General features: G+C 38.3%; 1 protein-coding gene across 5 annotated transcripts in view; it reads right to left on the reverse strand.

Moving 5' to 3' along the window:
- Window positions 1-25,825, reverse strand: part of mef2d (myocyte enhancer factor 2d) — a 134,586-nt gene extending 108,761 nt beyond the window's left edge. For all 5 annotated transcript variants that reach the window (XM_041987179.1, XM_041987178.1, XM_041987181.1 and 2 more), the window contains exon 1: window positions 25,668-25,825. The gene's annotated coding sequence lies outside the window, so the exon portion shown is untranslated. The remainder of the gene's footprint in view (window positions 1-25,667) is intronic.
- Between the last annotated feature and the right edge of the window lie 266 nt (window positions 25,826-26,091).

A 26,091-nucleotide genomic window follows, 5' to 3' on the forward strand; every position in this document is an offset into this window, starting at 1 on the left:
TACATGTGGTGGGGATCCGGCACTGAGGAGAGGTGGGGGAGGCACAAACACTAAGCAAAAAGGATATCTATTCTCTCTTCTTTAACAGAGCTGTGAGAGGAAGTAGCTCCTTTGCCCACAGGCAAGTGTATTTATGTTGAAAGGAAACACCAAAGCACATAAGCTACAGTTCTCGCAGTGATAAACAACCATCCATGTAGCTGCAAATCCTGAGACCGGTAGTGGCTCAGGCTAAAAGCTTATTTTTGTGTATTCCATGTGAAAGGTGTGCCACCTAACTGATGTGCCGTGACAAAGACAAACTCAAGAGGTTTTGTCAAAGACAAGCTTATTTGGTACTTTGTCTTTGTCCCAAATGACTAATAGGTTAGTGAATAAACATGATATGCTTTCAAGGGTTTGACAGTGAATACAGTGATTATGCAAATCTGCCTCCCTTCAGAGGATGGGGTAAATTAAAAAAAAAGACAAAGGTTTTCTCTGGTGTGGCACCACAGTGAGCTTTTCTCTTGTGTGTGACCTACATTATTGAGGAATTTTTTCAGGTTTTTTTCACCCTCTTGACAAATCTTCCAATATAATAAAGCTAAACAGATGAAAATCTCAAAGGAAAAATGCATCCACACAACAAGGATGCTTCGTCACTCCATAGCATGTGTGCCAGCATCAAAAGCATATCTTTCTTCTTCTTCCATTTCATATTGCATATCTGGTGAATTGTTCCAAAATGACTTTACTGAATTAAACCAATTTCCCAGCATATTTTTTTAATTTGATCTGTGAATGTTAAAGAACAATATCTGTCATAAACAAGGTTCTTGTTTCATGGTCTGGAAATAAGAAACAGCAGATAAAGGCACTTTTTTCTATCTCAAATTACTGATTTCCTTAATCTTTCTTTGTTTGTTTCTTTATTAACACCTTTTTATTAGGTCCACTTTGCTAGTGGCACTTTGGACCTCCTTTTGCCATCAGAACTGTCTTAATTCTAAATGGCAAAGATTCAACAAGACGTTAGAAACATTCCTCAGAGATTTTGCTCCATATTGACATGACAGCATCACACAGTTGCTGCAGGTTTGTCAGCTGCACATCCATGATGAGAATCTCCTATTCCACCACGTCCTAAAAGTGCTCTATTGGATTGAGTTAAGGTGACTGTGGAGGCCGTTGGAGTATAGTTCACTCATTGTATGTTCAAGTTTGCGATGATTTGAGCTTTGTGACATGGTGCATTATGCTCCTGGAAGTAGCCATCAGAAGATCCTACACTGTGGTTGGGACAATAGGCAGGTTGCAGCATTTATATGATGCTCAACTGACCCACGGGGCCTAGAGTTTGCCACAAAAACACCCCACACACCATTACACCAGCACCAGCCTGAACCTTTGGTAAGAAAGATGGATCCATGCTTTCATGTTGTTTATGCCCAATTCTGACCTTACCAGCTGAATGTTGCAGCTAAAAAGGAAACTCATCAAACCAGATAACAATTTTCCAATCTTCTATTATCCAATTTTAGTAAGCCGGTGTGATTTACACCTATTCCGCTGTGGTCTGCTGCTGCTGTAGTTTATCTACTTCAAGTGAGGTTCAAAGTGTTGTGTGTTCAAAGACGGTATTCTGCATACCATGGGTGTAACAAGTGGTTATTTGAGTTACTGTTACCTTTCTATGATCACAAACCAGTCCATTCTCTTCTGACTTCCAACATGAACAAGACATTTTTGTTTAGTCAACTGGATATTTTCTCTTTTTCGGACACTTCTCTGTCATTGTACAATAATTTTGTACTTTAACTTTGCTAAATTCAATGAGGATTACTCATTTAAATTACTTCTTTTTCTCAAAGGTCAATATAACTAAAAGCTCTAATTGTATAAAAGGAACAAACTGGTCAAACAAACTGCTCTTTTAACAGTTTATGTCAAGCTTGGAGTCTTCATTCATCATCACATCGTCTGGACCTATTACTGAGGGCAAAGTGTTTTTGTTTGCAGGCAACCAAATTTAAGATGCAGTTATGACATGTTTTTACAAAATGTTCCCATAATAGACTAATTCTTGTTCATTAGCAGCAATAAATGTTTTTTTTTTTTTGTTGTTTGTTTGTTTGTTTGTTTTTTTTTTATCAGATAACTATCATCTCAAATAGTTAACTAATTATTCAAACAAATGTATTGTTGGCTTCCCCCATTGTACCTTACTTTATATTCAGATGACTTACTTCTAATTTGAACTGACCAACATACCAATGCAGGTACTTGACAGAGAAAATAATCAGATTCTCACATTTAGAAACCGGACAAACACGTTAGGCAGTTTAGAGTTGTTTTTAACTGTACCATTGGTATTATATTTCTAACGCTAACACCACAACGTAAAAATATAGATATTAATCCATGGAAAAGCTTAAGCTGCATCAAGTAGCTCTTTGAGTTATTTAGGTAATAAAATCTATCAAATATTATCAATCAAGTGAACTTGTATCATGTTTTAACATAAATGTGACCAGCATAAAACATAAAAATCATAATAAGCTCTTCCTTAAAACCCTTTATGGTGTTTTAAACCACAGTAGTGAGCAGCATTGTGCTTGTCTCTGTCTTGTCTAGTCTTAGGAAATTTGGTATCTCCCAGTCCCTGGAGCTGTCACAACTAAAGGCTAAAGGTCAAGAGCAGCAAGACGAGTCCTAACAGACGCAGCAACCTGTTCCCTTCAACTGTCTACATCACTCAGCTGCCACCACAAAGGCTACCCCCCACCCCCCAAGCTTCAAGGCTTCCGCTCACACAGGCTGTCACTGTGTTCATCCTTCTCTCATTTCTCAAAATGCTAAACTCTATGATTCTAGTTCTTTATTAGTAAAATTAGATTAAAGCTGACTTCATAAGCAAACTCCCTGGCTTTAGACTGAATACATGCTGTCCAGTACAACTTTTTATTATGTTAGTTTAGTAGTAAGCTTTTCTTTCTCCCTGCTGAGAGGTGAAGTAAAACAGGAGGCGTATGTCTTCCTACATTATATTTTAATCTATCAAGCAAATTAAAGCCATAAATCACTCAACACCTGTGACTCCCACGCCAGCATATCAGCTGGAGAGTAAAGCGACAGCAGACATAAAGCTTACGACTGGAAAGACAAGAGCAGATGTCTGGAATTAAATGTTCATCAATGTTTATTTCAAAGAGCTGTCTAGATTGAGACATTTTGAGGCAGAAAATTATCTATTAAACAAGTATTCCATGTAACAAAATACCTTTAATAACTCCTAAAGTTCCCTGACTCAAATCTCTGGTGATCAATACTATTGGTTGCTTGGTGATTTGGGAGTTTTAGCTTATTATACTTCTGTTACCGTTGTAAATTGCTATGGATATGCACACACCAGCTGACTGAACAGGTTTGTTTGAAACACTTTTGGAAAACACTTTCTAGGGCCAAAACCAGTGCCAGCTTGTTGGAGAGAGACATGAGAATGGAAAAGAAGTGTGCTTATAAATAATAATAATAAAAAAAATCATTTATGTTTTTAAAAAATCAAATTAAAGAGAACTGATGAGGGCTCAGGGAACTTTTACCTAAGTCCAGAATAACACATCATACCATTCTTTGACTGAGACTGAACAAACTCCTGGCTTTGGCCAATATATTAGCCAAAGCTCAAATATAGTGTGCTCTTTGGCTATGGTGGTAAAACAATCAGTCAAAAAATCTGACATTTTTATGAGAAAGAATTGAGCTTTTGATGATAATTTTTTCCCCTCTTTTGAGAGCTTGGCAAAAAAAATATAGTAATATTCTTTAAATTAAAATATAAAATTCTCTCTGTTGCCTTTTGAGGACAAAAAGAGCTGTTTTTAAACTGTATTCCTTTTAGAAGCAACAGTGCACATTTTTATCTGTAACATGTGAACTGATGCCATTATCTGTGAGGTCACAAATCAAACATTAGAGCCTTTCAAGTTGTTGCCTTGCTACATGGAAGGCAAAAGCTCTGCTGTTAATCCTAACCCTGGTTAATAGGAGTCAGTGCCCATAATGAGGCCACCCCAGATAGAAATGCCCTCAAACTTAAGACTAAATGTGTTTGGGTTTCCAGCAAAAAGCTTGTCAAGCATTAAATAGATTGATCAAACATTTGGGACTGTAGATGAAAAACGGATAGACACGTTGACGTTCTTTAATTCAATGGCAAAATCTTAATCTTCTGTGGTATATTATTGTCAAAGAAAGAAGCTGTGCTGCTGTGGCTTAAATACATAAAATTTTTATCTCTTCACCACTCTGAAACCTTCTGAAATTGAAGTTTTTTTTTTTTTTATTTGTTTGTTTTTTTGTTGTTATAAAAACAGCTCTGTTGTTTAATAGGGCCATAACCACAGACACCCACAGGCCAAAAGGCTGAAAAACACTTTGATATCTGAAATAATTACACAAATAGAAGCTAAATGGAAAATATTAAGATCGTTGTCAATAATAAAAGTAAACAACAACTAGGTTTTTCACCAAAATGCTCAGAATGAATAGCTGAAAACACAACTAAAATCTTTTCCATCTCCCCAACTAAATTACAGTGTTCTGGGGTGATTGATAGGGGGGCCACGAGGAAAATCTTCCTCAAAAAGGTCCAGAAAACAGACCTTTTGGTGTGTGTCCTGTTATAGTGCCAAATATGTATTAGTGGATTTCGTTGTGTTTGTTGTGTGTTGTGTTTATTTGAACTTCCTGCGTCTCATAATATCTTTATTTTGATCATTTCAGACTATATTCTGTTCTGTTCTGAAGTTTTTTCTTCAGTTTGTCAGTTTTGCTTTTGATTGTTAAGAATTCAGATTTAAAATGTCAAGCAAGAAGCAACTCAAAACCAAGTTGTTGACTCAGGTTACAATGAATAGAAAAGAAGAGGAGGAAGACTAGACCATCATGGTACTCAATGCAGGCATGAGGTTCTGTGCTGTGCACAAACAAATCCCCAAAGGCGACAAGGCGTTTGATGTGCAATTGGGCGATGAGGGCCACACAGATCCAGCCCTCCCCCTCCCAGCTTCTACAAGCTCCCTGACTTTGACTAACACATGCACACATACACACTCTTCTCCTCAGAAACAGCTGACGTTTTAACAGGCTTACAACAGCTGACAGGCTACAGGTGGGGCAGAGGGGACCCTTCATAAGCCCTCCAACCCTCCTCCTCCTTCTTTTAGTGCCCAGCTCATAATTCCCCTCTGCAATCCACACGCACACACCTGTTGTGACTCCAGAGGAATTGTCCTCTGTTAAAAGTCTTCCTTCAAACTGTATGTGTGTGTAACAACTCACACATATACTCTGCCTCTCCTTCTGTGGGTAAATGCAGGGCTTTGTGATACTGTTGCATGTATTTGAGTGGCTGGAGCATGTGTACACTGTGTTCAACTGCAACAACAGATGCTACCATAGACCACAGCTACTTGCTGAAAGCACTAAGCTCCTTTGCTTAGCTTCCGTGGAGCCGGTACTGTTATTACAGCAGTTAGAAAACCATGCTGTCATTTTAATCCACAATCATTTTAACCTACAATGCCCAGGTTTACACTTCAATCATAATCACAGTTTGACTGTATGTGGATCTTATAATCCTGAGGTCATGCCTATGTCAACAATAATCAACCTCTGAGTCTACCTCCTTTCATTATCGCAGTGCAGAGAAAAAAATTGCCATTCAGTGAAATTCACCCTTCGATGGACATAGAAAGGCTTCATCATATAAGTCTTATTCAGGAATATGAGATACCAGCAACCCCCATGAAGGTTCTCCAAATGCTTTTTTCAGACAAAGTAAATTGTGGTGAAACACAGGGATTCAAGACGAGTGTAAAAAGGAGCCGAGCTGGGAAGAAGAGAGGGGATTTGAAGGCACAGCACTTCTTTAGATTGGATGAGAAACTACTGGGTGAAAAGGAGAAAAAGAAACATCTCTGGATTATGTATTCTTGCTGGGTGTGCAAAACAGCAAACAGAAGTTTCCAGAACAAGTACAGAGTTTTTAACCACAAAGTCTTTTTTTTTACCCCCATTCTCTCCATCATGATCAAGGTACCACCATACTGCTGCTTAATGTAGCAGGAAATAATTAATCAACAATAATTAACACGTGATAGTATAACACAAAGCACATATAGGTTATGTAAGATTTTTTTGTTTATTTGTTTGCCTTTTGAGGAGTCTACCAACAAGCTCAATGTTCAGGCACAGCGCTGTAGGAGATATGTGTGGAGTCCATCCAGGACGGATGCAAAGTGCTCCACCTTTAACAAGGCTGCTGGAGCTTGTTATTTAACACTAAATGTTACCTTATATGTGCATTTTATGGGCCAAGAAATGAACTTTTACATATTAAAAAAATGTGAGCCATAGCTATTTTTGATCAAAGCTGTGTCAAACAGGCAGCGTTTACATCAACTGGCTGAGCAGCCACCCCATATAGAGAGGGTACGGCTCCTCCCTGCAGCTGGCTCAGGTTTGAGTCCCGGCCTGGAGCCCTTTGCTGCAGGTCATTTCCAACTCTCTCTCACCCCTTTTCCTGTCCTGCTACTGTTAAATCCTTAGAAAAAAAAACAAATGTGTTAAAACAGCAGTGCAGACAAGCCAAGCAGGAAGTCTGACGTAGGAATGGAGGAGAACTCCAACCTTTAAACTAAACAGACTCATAACAGTATCACATTTCTCTATCAATAGTCTTCTATTTTATATGGCTTTATTTTTCCTTTTCTTGTTTTTTATCTGCTTTTTAAAAAAGGCCCTTTACTTCTTTGGATGAACAGAGGAGTCGGTGAGGTGCACCAGCAACATCTTCCTCCCTCTCTTCAATAACAGCTCTCTGAAAACTCCTCTGGTAGTTTATTTGAAAAAAACTTGCTTTCACTCATTTCATTTAGTTTAGTTTGTTTCACTGTTATCTGTTGTTATCTGTTTATTGAAGTTGTTTTGTCTGCATTGGACTTTTCTTGGGATCACTCAGACGTTTTTCTTAACATACTGGGTTGATTCAGACTGAAAAAATGTTTCACTGGAAAAGCTTTTTGAATTGGAAACTTTCCTCACTAAAGTAAACATGATTCAAATTGTATAATCAAACACTTAAAATGGCATAATAAACAATAAATAAAATCTAAAAGTACTGCATTGGTTTTCAGTTTAAGCTGGGAGTCTAAAAACGGTGCAGTTTGAAGTGTGAAGTATAATTTTTCAAGTTTTATGCAGCCTTAAAACTTGACAGCATCATTTGTAATGAGTAGCTATGAAAAGGGGTCAAATAAAGATAAAAGGAACAGGTTTAGAGGCAAAAGGTTCAAGTGGACTGATGAAGTCAGTCAGATGAAATCGCCACTAGTCAGGTTTCCCTTCACTGTTGACACAGATCTAAAGCAATCCTCTCAAAGGTTTTATATTAAACAAGTAAAAACCACCACAAGTGATCAAATAAAGTTTTGCACATTAGTAGATTTGGATATTTCCATTTTCCATTCACATCTTCTATCTTCTCAAAAAAACTAGCAACAAAAACCTGACTTATAATTATCTTTACCTTGAAGGTTTTGCACAGTTTGAGCTTCAGATGATGTAACAAACATTAGTCACAAACTCTTTTTGAATTTGTTAAATATTTGTAAAACCCACTTTAACAATTAGACGGCTGACAATTGCATTAATTTAAATAAATGAATGAAAATCGTGGAATAATTTGATATGAGGTTTCCAACTAACCAAAAACAGCATTTTTGGAGCATCTTTTAGCAAATAGAAAACCAGATCAAAAAGTGTATAACAGACTGAGAAAAAGCTGATTTTATTGTTAAGTAGTTGTTGTTGTCAAAGTGCCAACTGGTCTGGAAAACCATTCTGTGCTGTTTGGTAATGTTTACAAAAAATGAGTTAAGAAAGATGGCAATCCCAACCCATTTTAACAAATTCTTATCTCCTCTTCCCTCTTTTCCTTTGCTATCTTAGTGCCTTTCTTTCATTTCTTGAGAGAGAGGCAGGACTCTTTCTCTGCGAGCCTGGTAGTGTTCCAGCTGTAATGTGATCACCAGTTCAATAACATAAACAACTGCCAGAATCCTCCAGAGGATGGATGCAGAGAGCGGGACTGTGCGTTTCTGACTGTGTGTATGTGAGTCAGTGGGTGGATGTCTGTGTGCGTTTGGTTTTGCATGGGAGCTCGTGTGGGCTGGAGAGCAGGAGAGGCCTGGGCGAGAGGTGAGGACGAGTCAGCCATTGAACACCATCAAATAAAACGTTATCTAATGCCTGCACTGACACGGCCCGCCAGAAAATAAGTACACTCTCTATCGACTGAAAGAACGGCTGTGTTTTTGCCCGCGAAACAACACTCCTTACCAATGCCTTGAGCTGGTTTGTACATCAGAGCAGAGAAATGGATTTCAGCTGCACTTTAAAGAGCCATCAGTGCATCTTAACAGTATTTGAGCACAAATCTTCTGACTTCCAAGACCTTTTAAAGAGTTCAAAAGAAAAAGAAGTGTTGTTTCTTTGACTAAAAGGTTTGTGACAAAGATATTTTATGTAACCATTCCTCCCTGTTTAAGTGTGATCGAAACAATGCAGATTTTCACTTCTTCCACATTATAATGAATTTATTTAAAATAAAAAAGGACAAATTAAGACAGTTGCTGGTCACATCAACTACATGGAAGTCACATAACCCACTTGCCAAACTTAGTTGAGAGAAGTAAAAAAAAAAAAACATTTTTCCACCAAAAGAAAAAAAAGCTGTTATAATCTAATCATACAACAGTTGCTATTAGCAGCTCCGCTAACCTCTTTAGAGTTGCCACTGTTGGTGTCATCACACCAATGTTTGAAAAGTGTACAGACATAGCTTGCCTCAGCCACAAACATATGGCTTAGAGACTTAAAAGATGGATATCATGACTGTGATTTTATTATTCTCACAAGAGTTCATTCCACTGTCTATAAATTATGATTGTGTGATGCTTTGCTAGACTGGCCGGCTGAAAGCTAAAAAAAAAAATATATATATATATATATATATATATATATATATATATATATATATATATATATATATTTAACTGGCTTCCCAACACATTTCTGTTAAACAATTTTTTATCAAATAATAGGCAAAGAAACTTCACAGTTGTCTTATTCTGCATCACCAATTTGCAAAAGTTTTGTAGGTATTCACAGTGGTATTTTAGTTTGCAGTTTCCTGTAAAACAAAACTCAGTTGACAAACTGGGCTTTTAATAATTTGGCATCCAGTGGCTGTGCCTGTTCGGGCTACTGATGCTGACCAATCAGAGCAAAGAGGGAAGATGAAAAAAAAAAAAAAAAAAAAATCTACTTGCATATGTGAGCAGGTAGAAATTTATAGATGATTCTGAAAAAAATGACTGAGGTAGAAAAACTAATTTATTCAATTTCAGCAAAAGTACACATTTTACATATGTATCAACAACAGTCTCACACAACAGATTTGCAAATCCACCTCTGCAGTCAGAGAGACATCATATAAAAATACACAAGCATAAGAAATTGTGCAAGTTTAGAGGGGTGGAAACGGGACTTTTCCACACCCTCCTACTACCTCTTCTCTCCTTGGAATCTTTCCCAAGTCTGACTTATTGGTATTGTACAACAGAAGAAGAACAAGGATGAATAAGCATCCTCCTCCTTATAACGCCCTCTCTTCATCTACCCATACCCTTTATCCACATTAGCTTGTGGCTATCTTAATGACCCCTGAGCAGATGGTCCCATAACACCACAGCTGTGCAACTGTAAAACAACGCCATGCCTCAGTGAGGAGGAAGTTCATATACATTCAGATATTGAAATGAGGCCTTAACCTCTCAACATGCTTTAGTGGAAGTGGATAAAAGGTGTTTGATTGGGAGGGAGGCCGGACTAGAAAAGTGAGGAGATGGACAGAGGCTATATGATAACGAAGAAGAGTACAAATAAGGATTTCATTTCACAGAGAGGCAGGGAGAGTAGGTTAGAAAGAGCAAGTATAGTGAAAAACAAGGGGAGTGTAAGAAGCCTGGGTATAGCATTTCAGCTCCTGGCTCTGTTGCTTGCTATTTCAGCTGTGTTGGAGATCCTGCCAGCAGCCCCGTGCTCTCACGCTATCAGAACCCTGCTAGAATGGTGGCATAACACTGTATTCACAACTGACAACTGAAACTCTCCCCATTCGTATCTACCACCTCTCAAAATGGCAAAAAAAAAAAAAAAGTAGAAATTCTGCAAAAAAATGTCACAATTTCCCTCTAAATCTAATCAAGACCATACAAATGTGTGGCCTCTAGTTCTGAAACTTCTGTTGAAAGCTCAAAAAGCACTGTGATGACCAAATGTGACATTATTGATCTGCAAAGATCATCACATATATTGGCACCATGCTAGCTGAGGCAGCATAAGGAAAAGAGAAAACAAAAAAGGAATAGAAGCCAAAAAAAAATAAAGAGTCAGAAACGTGCCTCAAAGACAATGAGATCAGAATGAATGTGGTGCTACTGACATCAACGTGTTGGAAATTAGGTAAAGGAAAAGGTTCCAACTGTAGCCCTCATACCTTTTATGTGCCAGAACATGTCTCTCAGCATGTGGGAAGAAATAGAGTTAAAATGAACAATAGATAAAGTTATTGTGAATATGTTTTGTTATTTTGCTTTTCTACGCTCTCTACAGTGTGGCAAATGGACTGAAAATTTTGGTATTTGCTGTAAGAAAACGATCCCTGGCAGAAGCAACTTACAGTGCAAGTTAACATCCAAGTTTTTAGTCAGCAAAGGACCTCTGATTATGAAACATTTCTGCTTCTGGAGGCAGAACGATCCGTGCTTTCTGAATACTGAATGATGCATCAGAGTTGGTACTTTTTTCAAAAACAGGCGAATGGCATTTTGAAGTAAAAACGTCTTTTCTGCATCTCTTTTTCTCTTGAAACTTGCTGCGGTCTTGTAGGTGTGCAGCACTCCTTGATCCAAACCCCAACTTCTCCTTTTTTTTCCCAGCTCACTTCTTCTTTTTTAATCGTTGCGAGGCGGCGTTCTCAAAGCTCTTTGGCAACAATACAAGACAGACCTCCTGTGAAACCTTCAGTGTGCAGTGTAGACTGCAGCTTGAGTCACTGAACAGAGAAGCCTTAATCTCAGCTGAATATAATGCTGCCGATTCTGATTCTCAGTAATCCTCATGGTATCTGAGGCTCTTACTGGATTTCCGCCAATGTCAGTAACCTTAGAAGCCAGCTGTGTTATAAAATATTGAATTTGATGTTATGAAATGATTCACATACATGTGATTCATTGACAACAAGGTCATTGCTATGACACATACCACAAGTAGGACAGGTTCTGTATTTCTATCAAACTTCAAGAAAACACAGCAGAGAATATGGGAGCTTGAACCTTAAGTTCTGTTTCAAGTGTCAAGCTGAGAAACATGTTCTCCTCTCTGGAGCCACTGAGCGAGACACTAATCTATAGACTAATCCGCCATCGGTTTTGTTTCCATATATAAGCTAAAAATGTTTCCTCAAGCTGATCAATAGTATAAGCTGAGCATTGTACATTTGCGCTTTAATCAAGTGGATGTGATTTTTTTTTTTTATCTACAGGATTAATTAAATATTTTAAACATTAACATCAGACATATTAGAAAACAGTATTCATATAAGAATAAATATACATGAAGTCCAGTCTAATTATTTCCACTTTCACTTTCAAAGTTCGTTTCAAACATAAATATATTATGAGGAGAAGAGTCTTTTTGCAGAAGGCTGATGAAAGCTGAACTAAATAGATTCAAATTAAATGTAAGTGGATTTTGATACTACGGTCTGTCAAGGTCAAACCAAGCTTGGCTCTGTCTGAGAGCATCCTTGAGAGAGCTGCGACTCGCTGGTCAATAAAGGTTCATTTTGGTTAAAACCTGCAAGTTTTTTTTTTCTTTCTCATTTCCTTTTCAAAAATATAGAAATAAAATATTTTTAAATCTAAAAAAGAATGAAGTACAAATTGGTTATATGAAATAGGGAAATACAATAATAAAAAAAATAAAAAACCTTAAAAAAGCATAGAACAGGTGAAAATGTTTGCATGCCACTATAGACTGAGCAGGTTGTGTCTTGATCCAGAACCACTGGTTTTTGATCCCATTTCACAGGCAATATGACATCTATCTTCAGGTGGTCTCTTTAGTTGGGGAAGATTAATTAAAAAGAAGAAAAACACAACTTTATCTGGACAAAGTGCTGCAGCAAATTGCACCAACTAAAGAAGAGAGCAGAGAGAGATCACAAAACATTAGAGAAAGCCAAAAGTGCAACGAGAGTACCAGATTTCTTCAGATTTCACAATCTCTGTTCCAAATAAATGTTTAGTATACTCAGTATTTTCATTTCCTTATCTTTTTCCGCCTCATAGTCAAAACAGGGTCAGCCCAGAGTTCCACTTCAGCCCCAAAGCAAGTTTTTACAGAAATTTCTTCAGAAGCAAACTGGATATATTTAGTGCTCTTAACATTTTATAGAAAAAAAATATTATGACTGAGGGATTTACCATTCAGTTTTTGTTGTTTATTATTTTCTTCTTTTCATATCTGTTCAGCATTTGTGTTATAGAGCTTTGTAACAAGCTAGATACTGAAAGTAAACAGATCAGATCAAGATCAAATATCTGTCATATCAGAGTTGTATTTGTTAAACAGGTAGGCCATCATCTAACTCAAGGATACTTTAGTGGGTCACAGAGACCTGTGACATTTCAGTTTACAAGGCAGTCTTCTTAAAGTTCAGGCCCAGAAACCATCCTTTAAGGGCACAGAAGAGGGATTTTCTGCTGCTGTCTGTTTACATATAAGATGGATGGAAAGTCTGTGGTAAACCACAGACAGCTGAGTCTAAAGACAGAGCAAATTCTGGCAAACAGGAATTTGAGATTCAACTTTCCCCTTAAGGTTGGAAGCTGTGGGTGGCACTAGTGCTGTAAGCCGAGACCAACCATTGCCACTCATCCAGAAAGCCACAGCATTACAGGCTTTTTTCACGGCAACATTACGTTCAAAGGTTGGAAATTATACAATTGAAACTGCTGGTTAAACCGAATACATATGTAAAATTCAAAGATAATAGATCGAATACACACACACACACACACACACACACATATATATATATATGCATTTATCATAATAAAGCAGAAATAATCAATATGAACAAATCAAAAGCAATGTCGCCAGGAATTCTGCCATTACCGACCATCCAAAGCTCTAAGGTCGCATTTCACAATGGTGCTGCTTGCAGTGCACCAATACGAGAGTATTACATTCCTTGGTTGCTACTTGTCTTCAGACAATATCCATCTGAGTTTTGTGTGTGTGTTTCTTAGATTTGTTAGCTGTCATTTGTGTGGGCTCCTTTGCTGATTTAAGCAGTGACTGACAAACAAGGTTTCTGGTTGATTTTAGACTGACTGAATGTTGTATTCTGATGCAATTCACTTACTGGACATCAAAGTAACTTCACCAATTCACTTACAGATTTAGATTCCATAGTTTGACTGACTAACTAACTGTGTCTAACTGTGAACTTGTCATATGACAAGCTTAGGTATATGGCAAAATAATGACTGTAGAACTAGTTGATGAAATATATCCAGTAGTACCATCTGCAAGGGAGTAACCACATTCTGCTAACTCAGCATCCCCTTTATTTTGAAATATTTTAGCGAAGAAACAGAGAAAAGAAGACAACAACTTGTGCGTACAGCTTGAATTCTAGGAGTGAAGGTTGTGTTGCATCATACAGCTCTAACCAACCAAAAGACAACTCCTCAGAGCTGACACTTACTCATGCCAGCAGGCAATGCAACAGCTAAAAGGATTACTTAGAAGTCATCATGCTGGATGACCAACCTCAAACTGTTGAGTAAAATGTTGGATTTCACAGCCTGTTTTAACAGTCTGAGCCAAAGTAACCATCCTGCAGCCAAGTTTACTATCCTGGAGATGCATATCAGAAACTGCTGTATGAGGGTGTGGGGGGATTTAATTTGAATCTTGTATTTGGCACAGCTGTTGATGTCTGTTTCATCATTACATACTTTTACATATCTGGGTAGAAAAATCGGCTGCAAGATTGGACCAGTCGCTCCAGGTAGGGGAGGTACTGCAGCCATCCTTCTAGCAGAAAGTCATTGTTTGATCACCAACTTCTCCAGTCTACCTGTTAATGTATTCTTAGGCAAAATACTGATCCATGCTGCCTTAAAAGGCACTGTAATGCATTAGAGGCTATACCACAGGCTCTGTGCTGATATGACATAAAAGCAAAGACTGCCTTAAAAATCTTTTGTTTTTCACAAAAGGAGGGAATTAGCATTGTGTGGTAATGTACATGAAGTATCATAACAGGGTTAATATCAAGAAGAATTTCTCAAACATTATTGAAACCTCCACAGTTGCATGGGAATGTTATTTCTACTGCCAGCCTGTCAGTCTTTGAATCCATCCATGAACATCATAGAAACCTGAGGGTTATAGTTTTATCAGTCACTGACATTCAAGGTCACCTAATACGCCGTGGTAGTTCTGAGGCCATTGGAAAGTATAAACCCCAGACTTTCTGAGGGTCGTTGACATTTTCCCATTTCCACTGGCAAAATGTTTTTGAGACACAGGAACTACAAGAGACAGAAGGTTGCTGGTGTAATTAAACAAAGCTCAACTATCACCTAAAGATTCCAAAATCTCCTCAGTTTTTAGAGAAAAATAATAGAAGCTCCCACTGATGCCTTACATGTTGCTCTGAAGGAAGTTCCATCCATGTATGACCCACTCATAACTAGAACGGGAGTTTAATTTTAAACAAGAAATGTGTTTGAATGAGCAGATAAAAAGGATTATAAATAGGATAACGTCAAAGTGACACACATGTAAGAGTTCTGCTTTTAAATAGTAGTTATCAATGATGACGTTTTGTTAAATAATAATTAGTTAAGAATGATATCTGCTGACATGTTTCACATTTCATTACTACAGCACCTCCCAATTCAGTCAAATGAAGACACAGACAAACAAAAAGCAACATATCAAAACCCAAACGTTTTCTTTAGTTATCATTTAATATTTAGGATTTAATAAGGCTTAATGTTTTTAAATTGTGGGTTTTATAACAACAAACCCATACCAGAGGCTATCTGATAACTCCCATTCTGACATTCATTGACTTTAATTTAAATAAACCAACTTAGTTACACTCTCAGGAGACAGACAACTGTCTTAAAGACATCCCTCCACACAGATGAAAGCCTTTTTGTGCAAACAACTCACATCTAATGTTCTAATTAATTTCCTTATAAAGCTTTTGGCAAAGAATAATATAATGAAAAATTACATTTTAAGTGGTAACTTGCAGGGTTTCTTTCTAACTTTGTTTCTATCTGTGCTGCTCAGCACTCACTGATCTGACTCTGCACCTGTCAGTCAGACACTGTGGGTGGGAAAGACATCTTCTCCCTGCTGGATTTACTTTTGAAAAAGTTAAAATTTTGTAATTGGTACACTTTTATTTCTCTCTTTTTAACTACAGATAATAAACTACCTGCAGGGCTGTTTCTGTCCCTGTCAAATAAACCTAAACACCTTCAACTGATTGTGTGGAGCTACAGAAAAATGTAATAAAACAAAAAACAAAGAATGTATTGATGAGAAGATCAAAATATTAAGGGATCGAGGTTTTATTCATAAACTTAATTAAAATAGATCTTTTAATCTTTTCCAAGAAATCTGCTTTTGAAACATTTCCTTGATGGTTATAGATCACAAATGTTTCATTTAGTTATACTTATAGTTGCTTGTATTATTGTAGGGAAATTAAATTACTTAAAATCTCTTCCACCTCCATCTAGATCTAATAAATAAAAACGCTGAGCTTTTCCAGGTGAACTGAGACTGCCAGAACACGCAGCTGATCGACACAATTTATTAGTCAGCATAAAATTTGGAGAAAAAATAGAACAGATATTTTCGGTCTGTAACATAAATCCTGAGGATAAAGAAGAATCTGGAATAATTACAGAAAAATGCAGGGGCTAGATCCTTTTTATTCATATTCAGACTTGTGTATCAATTCATGTACAAAATGCCATTATATGGCTGTGCTTTGGATGGTTTTAATTTGGCTTTGCATTTGTCAAATCTGAGTCTTTTGCTGCTAAATTCTGGTTATCTGACAAATTACAACAAAAGCCCTGACAACCCTCATGGAATATGTCAACTGCTTAAATATCCATTTTGACTTAAACATCAAAAAGGTTGCAGCATGACATATGCAGAGATGTTGACAAGCTTTCAATGTAGTGAGCCCCCGGGACCCAAAGGTGCCGATTTGAGTGGGTCCCTGGGAAATTCAAAGAGTCCTGAATTTAAAAAAAAATCAAATCAAATAAAAAGTATTTCTTTCTATTTCTTATATTCTTCTATTTTTTAAATTGTAGTGTTAACTTTGATGGTGGTATGACATGGTTATAATTAGCGAACATATTCATGTACTTATATGAAATTAAAGAAATAAAATCCTAAATCTTGGTCACATACCAATAACAAATAGCACTGTAAGTGGTGTTTCATTAATAACACAGATCAGTTATACCACATACGAATTTTGAATATCACTGTTCCTGTAACTGATCCCAGTGTTTTCTTTATTATTCACACAAACCAACCAAACAACAGGCACCACAAACAACAACGAATTATGATTCACCAGTATGTACAACTATTAAATTAAATGTGTCTGTGACACAATTTGCATTCAATTTATTTTATTTAATAGTCTCCCGACTCCGACTCTGCTCCCCAGACGACCCTCCTGCTTCCTCTACCTCACCTGTCACGCTGCTCTGCACCTAACCCCTGGGCTACTCCTGCCTGTCAAACATTCAGTCCAGATTTGAAGATGCAGTTTTTTTTTTTATCAGGAGCTGGTCTAATGTGGTCTAGGTTCCTAAGAATTTAGTAGAATCACCCTTTACACACATGGAACATCGCAGCGTTGTTTGGCTTTAGAGAAGTTCTTTCTGACATTAGCTTTGTTGTCGGCCATTAACCAAGCAATCAGAGGATAAGGCACGTCAGCCACAGTCTCCGCCTCCTGAGTCTCAAAACTCCAGCAGCTGAGCGAGCGAGGACTATTGCATGCATGCAGCGACAGAATCGAGAGCATGCTGGTCACCGCCATGAGGACATTGGTCCACATATGTGTACACAGTGGATTCTTTGCTTGCTAATACTGTTTTATTACCTCACTGTGCAGAAATGCCTTCTCGCGATATGCGTTTTCACTCGCGGGTGCTAATTTACTCACCATTTTCAAGCACACCCCTTTATGGAGCTAAAGAAACGCCATAGAACTTTGTATGCTGCGTTCACGTGCAGAGCAGATGTCTGACTGCAGAGTAGCCTACCGCTGCTGCGCTTCTGGAGGCGGCAATGCCAGTTCAGTTAAGAACTTTTGACGTTCATCTAACACGATTTAATTCTATTAAATTAAATCGGCATATTGAAGGCGTGGCACTAGTCAGTGTAGAGGATACACTAATGTTTCTTTTGCTAGTTACTGTGATTTTAAACAGTTGTTCACAATGTATCGTTTTTCATGGGAAAAATGAGGTGCATCCCTGGGATGCATCAATACTGAGTTTACTGCTCTGATTTCAATGCGTCAGGGATGCAGGACACGTACCTAGCAACATCACTGTATATGTGAGCTCATTTGCCTTATTTTAAATTGTTTTTTATGAATACGACACACAAGTAAATTGCAAAGTTGATACTGAAACAGACCTAAAGATGCAAACATAAAAAAACTAAAAACATTTTCTATTGGCATCTTTTTTCAAGGTTTCATCCATTTTTTGTTCTTGTCCTACTTCATAGCTTATAACGTATATTTAGTACTTGGCGTACATTAGTTCAAAGATTACATTTTTAAGTTTATTTTAAGGGAATCTTATTGACTCTTTTTTGTAGGTATTAAGAAAAAACTGATTATCTGGATGAAACAGTATAGGTGACACAAATCCAGATATTTGTCTGAACTGGAAGAAGGGGAAAGAAAAAAGTAGCTCATATTAGCATAGGTTTGCTTCAAGAAAAAGATGTATTTATCTGAGTCTCACAAATCACCCAGCAATCCTTCAGACTTTCCAGAGGCAGCTGAGGAGCTCACCCAAGCTGCCACTCAGTCTGTCCAAAACAAACACAACTAAACCAAAAAAAAAAAAAAAAAAAAAAAAAAAAAAAACCACCATCAAGCTGTTTGATCAAGCAGCTTCCCTCATCCACAGCCATAATCAACTCTCCATCCCATGGCTCAAAATCACTCCACTCATCAAGCCACCACTTCACAGACATGCACACATGTCTAAGTCTTCCTCAGCATCACCTCCCTGCCCTTTCGACTGAAGACCCCCTCCTCTGCTCCTCCACCCCCATCCCCTCTTCTTGCCTCCACTCTATGTGCTCATTACCTTAATTGATGTTTAACCCGTAGATCAGCAGCTGATGATGGCTCAATTAAGAGCTTGCTGGAGGACAGGGATTAGTCCTGTGTAAGTATGGCGGTTTGCTGCCTTGCAGCCACTGCTTCTCTGGACCCTAATCCTTCACTCTGGCCCCAAAGGTCAAACTGGAGAAGCCACACTGGTGCACACTTACAAATTGAATATATGAGGGAAAAATTACTTGCATGTTTAGCTGGGTGTCTAAGCTAGGTATGTTTGATAATTGTTTTCATTATCAATTGATTGAGTAGTTTCTTACTCATTAAGAAAAGGTTAACAAAATGTCACCAAATAATGACACGTTTCCCCAGGAGTGGATCCAGACATCTATTAGAGCAGGCTATGAGGCTTTGAATGCCTAGCATAAGAAAATAAACCAAAAGCTAATCCGAGGTTGAACGGATGCTCGGATCCTGTTTGTTTTCCTTTTCTTTTCTTTTCTTTTCTTTTCTTTTCTTTTCTTTTCTTTTCTTTTCTTTTCTTTTCTTTTCTCTCCAAATGTTTCCAGGTGGTAAGAGAATAAAAGCTGGTAAAATACAGCAGAGCTCAGGGTACAGCGGGTTCATGCCATGCCAAAAAAAGAAAAAACAAAAGAAAAAACAAGAACCAGATACAGTTTGACTCAGATTTCTTAAATTGCTGACAGACTTCTCCTGTAGAGTCAACGATTTATGAAAAGTAGGAGGTATTTAGTTACAACTTTATTTTCTTCATGACTGAACATCAAGTTTCATTCCAATCATTTGAGGATTTGCTCTTTTGTGGTCACTGTTTCGCAGCTAAAACAATTACATTCATTCTTCCAACTAAATATGATTTTCATTCTCTTCTATTGCCTTTCTCACCAATTTACAGTGCAGTGTCTAAAATGTTAGAAAGCAAATGCACAGCACATGTCATCTTATAAATCTATTTTTATGAGTTATATTTGGAAAAGGAAGGGGAAGTTAGTATATAAGCAAACACAGAAAAGCTCCAGATGTCCAAACTAGAACGCATGAATGTTTACTATTTTTATTCAATTACAGCTTGTTACCGAAGTCCTTTCTTAATTTATTTTTCTTCCTGACCTTGTAAACGGCAGTTTCTCTGGTATAACTAACTAAAAACAACTTGTGATAAGAAATATTTGTCAAAGTTTGCTCAACCTCATTAAAAACAAAGCTGAACTATTTTGGGATTTGTTTTCTGAACAGTTGTATAATTGTTTCTGCTCTACTGAATATTAAAGCTAATAAATGCCTATTTGCATTTAAAAGTAGTTTAACTACAGGAACTACTACCAGTAGGTTGCAGACGATTTCCAAAACGCTGCCAATAAAAATATTTTACTGAGAGTCACGTGACTTTGAAAAGCCTTGATTTGTTTGCTTCTAATTTGGGCACATGAAACCTAAAATAAATCAAATCCAACACACTGAACTTTTCTCCTCCAGCTTAGGCAGTACCAAGAGAGGCAAATCTCGCCTGGTCTGGTTCCTGTACCCTGCGTGAAGCTTCTCTGGCTGCAAGCACCAAGAAAGGGAGGCCATTTTGAAATCACAGCAGGGGGGGGGGGGAGTGGATAGTGAGGCGAGGTTGCTGCAGCTACTTCTCGCGTTAAGTGGCTGATGGTTTTCTCTTTGTCCAGATACACCTTTGGCTTCAACTTCCATTAACAGAGAGGTAGTGAGAACATTTCTTTCCCTCTTTCAGTGAGCCGGGCTAAAGTGTTGCCCTGCAATGATTGAATCATAGCCATAATAGCAGAAGGCAGAGGCCTGCTGTGCGGCTGAGTTCTTCCTGTTCTCCTCGCTCAGCGTGGGAACAGCCATGGACAAAATCTGCCCTGGAATCAGCACATAAAAGAGGCCATGAAAGCAACATGAGCAGAGCAGGTAGTAATTGCTCCTTTCTGCTCCTTCTCCTTTCTATCCATATGAAAGGAGCATGGCTCATGGTGTGGGGCTTTCAGTTGGACTGCGGTGCAGGGGGCATGCTTGTCTAACCCAGTGTACAAGAAAGGCTTTTCTGCCATCGTGGAATGACAGCACGGTGCGGCTGCAGAGGAACACATTGAGAACACATATCCAACACTGATGCTGTTCTATTGGGCATGACTAAGGGTGAGCTGAAAGGGGTAAACAGGTAAATCAATGAGGTGACTCACCCTCCACAACATGGTCGCTACAGTAAAACAACATGTCTTGATTTAAAAGCTGAAGCTCACTACCTTTCTTTTTTCATTTTCTCCAGTTTCTTTGCTACAGAAATGTACTTTCTTCTTTTGTTTCCAGTTTAAAGCACATCAATACACAGACTGACCAACAAACAAATTGATTATTGAACATTAGAGCTCAGTTAGTGCACACTAAAGTTCCACTCTAGAAATAGGGACAGTTTTAACTATTGGAGAGCTCTGACAATCAAATTCACTGAAGGCTCATTAGTTTTATTCTAAATCATGCTACAGAGTATCTCAGCAGTAGACAGTAGGATTTAGTAAATCTAAGGCTCAGACTAATGATCAGATCTTAAACCAGCCTGTAGATTATTCCACCTCAACTCATCTATTCTTTCAATTTATAACCAGTATTTGCTTCATATCTGAAGAAGCTGAAAAATAGGACGTCCCTATCAGAGAGATCTATGTGTTGTGATCTGAACTTCTTTGCTTTGTGTTGTGGCAGTCAGGTCTACTGTGTGGGTACATTTGCACTTTTTCAAAACTGGTGAAATCCATGGTAAGGACTCTTTTCCTTCTTTAGTTCAAAAACCTTCACAAAGAGATTGACAAGGCCAGAATCTTCTATTCAACAAAGAGCTGAAGGCTTCTAACTTCGGTTTCACTCATGATTTTGGCTCCATTTGTTAATATTTTGCACTTTATAGGGAAAAAAAGAAAACTGGGCTTGATCATTTCCAGGAATTCTGTACAAAGACCATCTAATGCAAACATATCAAATGCTATGAACACAAGCATCTTCTAATAGACCTTGCACTGATACGTTTTTGTTAGCTCCTGTGTGACAAATGAAATATTAAGTCGATTACTTGCCAAAATTAATGTTCCCTTAGATTTTTATCTAATTTAATTATAACCTTAGCTTTAGAAATCTGTTCTTCGTGGAAGTAATAAAGGGAGTTTTTGCATCAAAACAAGATCAAGTGCCACTAGAAACCAAACGGCTCATTGTTGGATCTCTTCATGTCATCAGCATCTCAGGAAAAAAATGGCACATAAACACACCACAACGATCACATCAAACAACATCTATTCCTCTGCTAGACATAAATGCCCAGCTTAGAAGGCAGCGGGGGGCTACTTAAGATATCCAACAAGGAGACACTGAAGGACGGAGTAAATAAAATACCAAAACAAACCCAGCGTTGCTCACTGACCATCCAAGTTTGTACGTAGTTGGAGAATATCACAATAGACAGCAATGTTGTGGGAGTGGCATATCCAATGATTGTCCTCTTGGTTAAAAAAAAATCAGAAGGAGCAGAGAAAAATTGGACAAATCACAGTAAGTGATTGAAATGATTGATTTTCCAGCTACACTGAACAGTCAACTAGAATAATCTCTCTCACTTACAGACCCGATGCCAATTCAATGTGCGGAATTGGCTGAAAAATACTGTTGAGAGAGTCTGACAATGGAAACAGTGCTTTAAACACCCAAAAAGATAAAACAGACAGGCGATGAGAGCATAAACAGAACCTGATCATATTGATGTAATGATAAAATTCAAAATCACTGAGTGAAAAATGACTCAGTAAGCTGATAAATAAATACTGAATCGCACCGTATGAAATGAAAATCATTCATTCATTCATGAACAATTTCGTTAAGTTAAACATTTGCCTGTTAGCATCTTCTCTGTTATATGGGGAAGTAAATGAAAACTGTAGATGGGTTTTCATTGCAGGACAACCAATACATTTGATAATCTTCTGTTCCAAGTAGCATAATTTGCAATTTTTCTGACATCTCACTGACAAAAAAGATTAAATAATTAGGAAAAAATAATTAGCAGGTTCATCAGTGATGAAAATAATCCTCAGCTGTAGTTTAAAACACAAAAACAATTACAGGTCTTAATGCATCCAGAAACACATGCTACAAAGACCTCTAATTCAAAGAGGAGACTACACAGCTGTGCACTTAGACACGCTCAGTCACTTCATCTAGCCCCTGACAGACCCTGACAATCTCTAATGTTTGGAGAGTGTAGCAGCTGACTGCCTGTGTTTATAATTCAGAGGAAGCAGCACCAGAAGAGAGCGATTGTACTTCCTCAAATAATGTTTTGACTGAAGTCACATGGCTGGGCATCACACATGTGCAATGACAACTGTGAGTTTGGATGGATTGTCAGCAAATTCAATTTGCAGATCAATTGCACAAGAAGAAAAAAAAACAGTCTCCTTATGTTTTGCCCTGATGTGGAGCTTCACTATGTTAGTTGGAGCAGAACACAGCTTCTCGCCTGCAGTCACGGTTCTCAGGGACACAAAAGCCCATTACTTGAGCTGAGCCCATAAGTTATCTTGAGCTTAAGCCCTTTTCACTGAAGTTCAGCTACAACATTTTGTTCAATATGTGGACAGTGACACTGAGAGAACATGCATGAAGGGGAAAGCATTGCAGAGATTCATAACACTCTGCCGCATGAACGTAAAGATAGGTATCATGTTGCACACCTAAGTGCATGATCAGCTTTTCTGACATCCAAGAAACAAAAGAGTAGAACAATGGATTCTAAAGAAGATAATCATGGTCATGCAAGCCTTTAATAATGCCAGAAATGGGTCAATATACAGAAGCATGACCACAGTCACATTTTATCTCACATGAAAAGAGAAGATGAGGTATGTGGAGGGGGGTTGGGGGGGCTCCCATTAGCTCAGTCATGTTGACAGTGTCAGAAACAGCAGAGCATTCTTCTTTATCAGCTAAACTCCAGATTGCACTCACACCTCAGACAAAAGAAGGGTATAAAGTGGTTGACAAAAAACTCAGATTTCTTCCTATTCACAAGCATCTTTTGGACATTTTTTTAAATTTGTTTTTCAGTGCTGATTGTAACATATTTTATGTGCGTTTTATTTTTATGCATTAATTTGGGTTTGTACAGTTGCCATCTTTGCAAGGTCTCCCATGCAAAAGAGTTCATATCTAAATAAGATGTCATGGAGAAGTAAAGCTAAAATAAAACATAAAAAATGTGCATTTATATTGTGTATTTATTAGACAGTGGTAAAATAAAGGATGAGCAACTTGGGAAGTGACCTGGCGCACACCTCCCTCAGTGGGCGCAGTGGTTAGTGCCCGAACTCGCTGCCCCCTGCAGGTCTCTGCATGTTTGGTGGGATTTGAAATGTACTAAGACCTGCATTAAGGAACTTTAAAGTGCTGAACACTTTAAACAAGTGCCATACAGGTATAAGTTTTAGGAATATGAACTTTTGGTTAAAGAAATCAGGGGAATGACAGAAGATCTGACATTGGCAAGTCCACTTTTCCTGGACTAAGTTCAAACTCTGTCTTAGAGGTTTCACATCAGAGCTTAAATCTGTTACTCCTTGGGATGCAGATTATTTGATGAGACAGCTTCACCTTTACATGAAAATCTTGTGTTTTAATCAGCAGTTATATAATGTATACAAACAGTTTTTGGTAGTCTTAGCCCTTTAATTTGACACTGTTTGACCTGAGATGTATATAGGTACAATTTTGCAAGACATATTTATTTAAATCTTATAAACATTGGTACAATCTGTCTTCACACCTGTATTTCTATACACTCAGCTGTAGTTATCCTGACAGTCTGTTCTACTGACAAAGACTCACAAAGAACAGCTAATCTGCTCTTCTCCAACTGCTAATCAGCACAGCTCAGCATCCCTTCTCTTGACCATCTCCCTTGGGATGCTGTGACACCTTTTTTTTGGCAACCTGGACTTTATCTGCAGGTGGAGCTGACAAATTCATCTGTGGGTGTTGCAGCACACCCCTCTGCTGCACTTGATAACGATGTAATAGATAACTGTTTCCTCTGCCTCCTGCCAGACTTCTCTCTGGAGGCATATTCTCATTGTCTTGCTGCCCTCTAATCCCAGTCACCTGTCTATCTCAGATGCTGGGGATAGAAAAGCAGACAGAAAGGGCCTTTCTCATTCCTGAGGAAAAAAAAACTCGTTGCTGACTTGACAGGAGCTTTATTTGGGTTTATTGATGCCATCATTACAGGCTGCTTCCACGAGCAAAATGGTTTCCGGGTTTGAGGAGGAAATTAGAAGTTTGATGGCACTCTCTCCCGGGAGAAAAGCAATTACGCACAGCAATGAGAGCACAATTGTCGGAAATAGGCTCATGAAAGAGACAGAATGATTCAACGGACACAATCGCTTAAAGGATGTGAGCAAACGCATCCAATATGGTTTTGATAAGGAAACCCAATATCTCCAATCACTGCGGTTTTCCTGGGGCAAACACAGTTCCTATACCCTTTTTTCTGCCTACTTTCTCCACGCTGTAAACTTGCCATTTAACGCGTAAACAAAATTGATGGCGCGATAAAAGTTGCCAATAAAGTAGACGTGCTTTTCTCCGAGATTAAGTCCATTTGTAAAAATGAAGAGAAATCACATCCAAGCCTGGCTGACACTTGTCGTAAATCGCTTCTGACAGCTCCTGATGGAGTGTTATTGCTCTTACGCACCATGTTCAAACCCACCGGCAATGAGAAGGTCTATATGAGAAGGTCTGCAAGACTGAAATGTGCAGCTACAAGCTGTGACTGTGGCACTTATGTTAACTTAGTAAACTACATAAAGGACTGTATTATTACTGTTTAACAATGACAGCGACTTCAGGCTTTTCAACGAGCTCTAGAAATAAGCTCCTCAGTTACTATAGCCACACTACTGTCGGAGCCGGTTATAAACTCCGGAGTAAGCATGAAATATCTCAACACCACCTCAGCGCCTGGACACGCAGTTGTCAGAACTGCCCAAACACAGGAAGAGGGGGGGAAATAAGGCAAATGTGAAATGCGGACACAAACTGAGGAGTGACTTACCCAAGCACTGCATCCACATCTGTTTGATGAAACTGGAGAATCAAACGTGACACTTTGTTGCATTCAAACCGTAGAGAAGCCTTAAATGAAGACGGACTGTAACTCTCCGCCGAGCGCAGTTGCCACCAATCAAAATAATTCTTCCTACTTGATGTACAATGTAACTATTTAGTTATGGCAAATGGTGCCTAATCTATCCTGAGTGGCATTGCTTTCAGATTGACAGCGGTGCAGCCAATGGGCGGTAGCTGTCTGTGATGGTTTGACCAATCAAATTGTCAGCGTGGAGTTGGTGGAAGGTGAACCGAGAAGTAGGAAGGGCTGTTGGCGACATCATGTGTTAAGAGTTTATATCCCTCCGCTTGTCATGTTTTGAGAGCAAGGACTTCACTTTCACCGGTTCTTTTTCCCCCCCTAATAACCG

This window comes from Melanotaenia boesemani, chromosome 6 (genome assembly GCF_017639745.1).
Source record: "Melanotaenia boesemani isolate fMelBoe1 chromosome 6, fMelBoe1.pri, whole genome shotgun sequence".
Taxonomy (NCBI): Eukaryota; Metazoa; Chordata; class Actinopteri; order Atheriniformes; family Melanotaeniidae; genus Melanotaenia; species Melanotaenia boesemani.